This window comes from Scyliorhinus canicula, chromosome 29, assembly GCF_902713615.1.
Source record: "Scyliorhinus canicula chromosome 29, sScyCan1.1, whole genome shotgun sequence".
In the NCBI taxonomy this organism is placed as follows: Eukaryota; Metazoa; Chordata; class Chondrichthyes; order Carcharhiniformes; family Scyliorhinidae; genus Scyliorhinus; species Scyliorhinus canicula.
This window is the reverse complement of record NC_052174.1, coordinates 11,958,886-11,964,988: the sequence shown is the minus strand read 5'-3', so window position 1 is coordinate 11,964,988 and position 6,103 is coordinate 11,958,886.

Genomic DNA, 6,103 nt, shown 5'->3' with positions numbered 1-6,103 from the left:
TACGCCACAGGAGGAGGTAATTCACTCTGTAGTGTCCATGCTGGCTAACTGCAGGAGCACCTCAGCTAATACCCACCCTGCTGCTTTTATCTCATTGGCCTGTAAATTGTTTCTATTCAGATAATTAAATGGTTTATGGGTTTTATGACCGCAATGGGTGTTAAGTGCTGAGGGAACAAAATTTCAGAGGGAAACGTAGCTTTTTTTTTGGTATCCCGAAAATTAGAAGAAAATTTCAGCAGCAAGACTTCCAGTAACATTTTGGGGTTTAAAAAAAATAAAATTAAAAGGAGTATTAACAAGAAGAAAAGAAAACTTAAGCACACAAGATTACAGTTACACAGTTAAAATTAGTCTTACAAAACATTCCCTACAAAGTACTCCCTACTTGTCAGACCCACAAATGAATACACTCCAGGAAACACTCCCTTATAGAGGCTTTGCTATGAAAATTCAGTAATTAGAGCTGAGGGAAAGCAGCTACTGCTTTAACAAGGAATACCACATGATCCCTCAAACTGACTTCCGCTCTGTTGTGGAAATCCAAGAAAGGGTGGCACAGTGGTGAGCACAGCCACCTCGCAGCGCCAGGGACTCGGGTGTCTGTGCGGAGTCTGCACGTTTTGCCCGTGTCTGCGTGGGTTTCCTCCGGATGCTCCGGTTTCCTCCCACAGTCCAAAGATGTGCAGGTTAGGGTGGATTGGTCATGCTAAATTGCCACTTCATGACCAAAGGATTATGTGGGGTTACTGGGTTACAGGGATAGGGTGGAGGCCTGGGCTTAAGTAGGGTGTTCTTTCCAAGGGCTGGTGCAGACTCGATGGGCTGAATGGGATTCTATTCCATAAAACATTCAGAAAAATACTGCTCTTTGCAGCCTGAGGCTTGGCTGGCTGGCTTATTCAAACTGCACCTTCTCCCAGCCCAGAATTGTTTACAGGAGATCTTTCATACAGTCAACAACTAAGCTCTCCACAGTAACTCTAATATACTGCCCTCCCATTTTATCTCAGGTTCTTATTTTCTCACACCCCTTTGAAATTCAAATCCTTCCAAAATATTCCCAGTTTTTATTTTGTCTCTGCTTCAGAGCCAATAAAATGTAATATACCCACTTCCTTTGACCCATGGAACTAACATGTAAAGTACACAATGTTTCTTGATAAGTCTGACATCCTTTTTATATTCAAATTAACTCTCAACTTATCCAAAAATGCAAATGTTAGATCCAACCTATATTCTTGTACTTCAAACCCACCGTAATACCTCATTACAGATGCATAAACTTAACACCTGTATGTATTCTTTCATGCCTAAAACCTCCCGGACAACTTGTCCCTGATGGCCTTTCCCACACAGACCAACAGCCTTCTCTACAGATAACACAACATTCCCCATAAATAAGTACAAAAAAACATCCATTCTCACAATGAGCTTGCCTTAAAACAGAGGCTTTGAGCGACAGAGGCTACATCACCGTTTTTTATATATATATTTTTTTTATTCATTCTTGGGATTTTGGTGTCCCTGACTGGACCAGCATTTATTACCCATCTCGAATTGCCCTTGAACTTCTGATTGGCTTGTTAGGCTGTTTCAGAGAGCATTTCAGAGTCAACCACATGGCTTTGCGTCTGGATTCACATGCAGACCAGACCGGGTAAGGACGGCAGATTTCCTTCCCTGAAGGACATTAGTGAACCAGGTGGGTTTCCCCAACAATCGATAATGGTTTCCCGGTCATCATTAGACTTTGAATGGGGCAGCACGGTGGTGCAGTGGGTTAGCCCTGCTGCCTCACGGTGCCGAGGTCCCAGGTTCGATCCCGGCTCTGGGTCACTGTCCATGTGGAGTTTGCACATTCTCCCCGTGTTTGCGTGGGTTTCGCCCCCCACAACCCAAAGATGTGCAGGCTAGGTGGATTGAACACTCTAAATTGCCCCTTAATTGGAAAAAAATGAATTGGTTTCACTGAATTTATTAAATAAAAGAAAAGTCTTTGAATTACAGATTTTTAATTGAATTCCAATTATGTTATTTTTCTATAAATTTACAGTATCCAATTCATTTTTTCTAATGAAGGGGCAATTTAGCGTGGCCAATCCACCTAACCTGCACATCTTTGGGTTGTGGGGGCGAAACCCACGCGGACACGGGGAGAATGTGCAAACTCCACACGGACAGTGACCCAGGGCCAGGATTGAACCCGGGTCCTCGGCGCCGTGAGGCTGCAATGCTAACCACTGCGCCACCGTGCTGCCCTGAATTCCAATCTGCCCTGGTGGGATTGGAACCTGGGTTCCCAGGGCATTACTCTGGATCTCTGGCTTACTAGTCCATCGACAATATCACTGCAACACCCTCTGCCCCCTTTAACATTCTCAAATGCTTATTGAAAGGTTTGAGGGAATAAGGCCTTGTTCCCCGCAAACAGATGCCAAAAAAGTTGCTCATTGTGAGAAACTAAACTGTATTTAATAGTGGCCTCTCAGAACGTCCAAAGGCACTTGACTTAGAATAAACTGTGTTGAGCTGGCGTCATGTAGGGAAGGACAGCACAAGGTGACAGTCATGTTTCAGCTACACAACCCCACAGCTGGAGCACTGTGACCAGGTCCTGGGCACTACATACATCTTCAGAAAGATATATTTGCCTTGGATGGTACTGCGGGTGTACATATACCAGCTGGACTCTAGGGGTTACAGTATGTGGAAAGATTACACCATAAGACACAGGAGCAGAATTAGGCCACTCGGCTCATCGAGTCTGCTCCGCCATTCAATCATGGCTGATATTTTTCTCATCCCCATTCTCCTGCCTTCTCCCCGTAACCCTTGATCCCCTTTACACAAACTAACAGACCTGGAATTTAGAAGGTTACAGGGGTGACTTGATAAAGTTGAAGCAAGAGGTTAAGGGGCAGAGCCCCAATTTTCAAATCCATATGTGGCCTGGGCCTTCTCTCCCTCTGTAATGACACCCCCCCCCCCTTCCCCCCCCCCCCCCCCCCCCCACTCCCCCCCCCCCCCCCCCCACCGTAACCCCGGCCAGCACCACAGCCCCTAGCACCCTCCCATATCTCTGCGCTCCTCCAAATTTGACTCCCCTCATTTCCTTCAGCCAGGTTTTGGGGCCGAATCTGACCGTGCAATGCTCCCTATGGCTGTGCTGCCAGCCGAGAGCCTGGGCTCAATTCTCTGCAATGTGTCTTGAACCGCCAAAGGCTGGATTTCACCAGGATGGCTTGGTGCCCAGTTGAAGGGTCTGTGGTGAGCTCGCCCAGAGTGGCGACCGTCACTCCAGAACCTGACGCTGGAGGCCGCGTCGATTGCTTTGAGGCGAGTCCTCCAGTCCGCTCCCGGGAGGATGTTCTGCCTTCGAGATTGTCCGAGAGCTCTGAAGGTCCATTTGCAGCAGACGGGGAGCGATGGCCACTTCTGCCACCTCAGACTGCCCTGACGAAAAGGAGTCCAGACTTAAAGTTAGTCCTGGCTATAGGGGTCTGGGAGTGGGGGGAGTGTTGGATGGTGGTTGGTGGAGGTGTGAAAGGCCGTCTTTGAGAGTCGTGAGGGGAGAGATAAAGAGGGTGTGAGGTGGAGGATGGTTGGGGGTGTGCGTCCGATGGACGCGTAGGGCCTGCAAAGGAAGACCTCAATCCCATCACCCCCATTTACCCAACAACAAACCACACTGCTAAACCTTCCGGGCTTCCCACATGCCAAGGCCTTCCCATACTGCAGGTCAATTAGCGATGGGGGGGGTGGGGGGGGGGGGTGGCAGATTGAGGCCCAAAATTAAATGGCTATTGGCATTTGAGGCCTCAATAGGCCCAAGAGCAGGTGAGATTCTAAAGTTTGCTGCATGTGATGCCACAGGGAATCCGTAAGTATCTGGGTGACAAAACTTGAATACTGCTTAAAAAAAAGAGCGACGTCACTGAAATGTTTAATCTTGCACGCAGCATATAGTTCTGCCAATCAGAGTCGAATTGACATCCAATCAGCACCCCCTTTTCCCCTGTAGTTGCAATTGTTTGAAATTTGGTATTCTTGTAATTGTCCTGATCCGTGTGAGACGAAATGCTTCAGCAACATGACTCTATTTTCAGTGTGATGACGTTCATGACGGAACATTTTGAACGTACGTCACACTTTCTCGGTCGACAGTGTGATGCCAGGTGCCTGAACTGTTGGCTGCACCAGATTGATTGGGGGCCCACGTTCCCACAGCAGCAAGCCATGAGGAATGGGGAGGAGGCCATCCGGCCCCTCGAGCCCCCACCCAGAGAGCACCTCAGCTCCAAGAGTCGCTCGAACAGATGCCAAGGCCCTGAGACTGTACAGACAGCAGTGACACGCCCAGATATTTGACCATTCAGGTCCCCCCTGACATCACAATCTCAATTGTGTGCAAACTTCTGATTGGTCTGATTTGCAAGTGAATTGAATAGTGACCAGGCGGGGTGGGGGATGGGGAGGGGGGACGCGGGGTGGTCGAGGGGGGAGGACGGCGGTGGGACGGCGTAAACCTTTCCCTTCCATGGGCCGCGAGTGACAATCAGGCAAAAAGGAAGTGACGGAGGTGCGGATGGAGCCTGCGCGCAGATACAGTGAGTGGAACCTGACCAGGTTCGGCGAAGGGGAGTGGGACATCTCTGTGAGAAGGCCAAGTCCTGTTTCACACTTGAGCAAGCAACACGATTGTCCACTCCCCCACCCCCTCCTCCGTGACGGGGCGCGTTGCCTGCCATTGAATGTCACGAACATCATTTTAAAACGTTATCGGCCGATTATAAGGCCTCTACGTCTGAATTATACCTCCACCCTCCGTGTAAGACAGGCCATTCACAAAGGCATGAGGGCAGATCAGCCTGGATCCAGACTGGTCTCCCAAGGCGGGCACCTGGCCAGCAAACTTTAATGAGGACCCCCACACCCGATCGTTAACAAATCTGTTGGTGTCTCTCCACTGAGGTGATTGTTTTTGACCAGCAGACGCGATGGGCCGAAGGGCCTGTTCTGTGCTGCCGACCTCTATGATTCTCTGACTCTCCTCTGATCACATTGACTGACAGCCAACGTGACCCTGACGTCATTTAAAGAGAACGATTGGCATCGCCCAGCTCCCTTCACAACCGCAGGACATCCCAAAGCATCTCGCGTCCGGTGAAGCACTTCCTCAAGTGTGGCCACTGCTGCTACTGTCGGAAAGCCGGCTGCCCACTGGCACACAGCAAGATCCCACAAACAGCAATGCGACGATCGCCCAGATGATCGGATTGTTCCGGTGTCGAGCGAGGGATAAATATTGGTCCAGTTCCCCTGGGGGGGGGGGGGGGGGGGGAGAGCTCCTCTGGCTCTTCTTCTAAATAGTGCCCATGGGATCTTCTGAATCCACAACAGCGCAGCACTGCCTCAGTCCTGCCCCTGGGGGAAGCCAGAGAAACGCGTCTTGATTGTTTTTAGGCCGTCTACGATCTGTTTGACCATTGGTGGCCGTCCCCTCAGCTGTCTGGGCCCTTAGGCACTGGAATTCCCTCCCTAAACCTCTCCACCTCTCTGACTTCCTGTCAGACTCTCCTCAATATCGACTGCTCAGGCACGTTTTTGGTCACCTCCTTCTGGGTTCGATGTCAAAATGTGCTCTGCATGTCTGGGCTTGCCTAGAGCTGGGACAATTGCAGTAGAGACGGGAAGAGGCCCTTCGGTATTCATTAATTGGCCGCTTAAAGGACTCAAGTGGAGGCGGGAATAGGAGGCCGATCATAGGGGCCCATCAGCCTGGAACTTACTTACGACGCGTATGAGCCCCGACCCGAACCCGTAAATTCTCAGGCCCATCCGTATCCTTCTTCATCCCCTGTGGGGGCAGAAGATTCTGGTCAATACATAAATATGACTTGAACCTTGCTGAAAAGAGATACATCTTATTGAAGCTTCTTGTCTTGCACTCGACATGACAAACACCAGAATGCCAAATTTCAAACGATCACAATTTAGATCACAGTGGAAGAGGTTGCTGATTGATTGGAGGCTTGGGGAGCCCACAGTTCCCCATTGCTATCTTCATGGCAACACCTCAGCTGATCAGGGTCAGCCAATC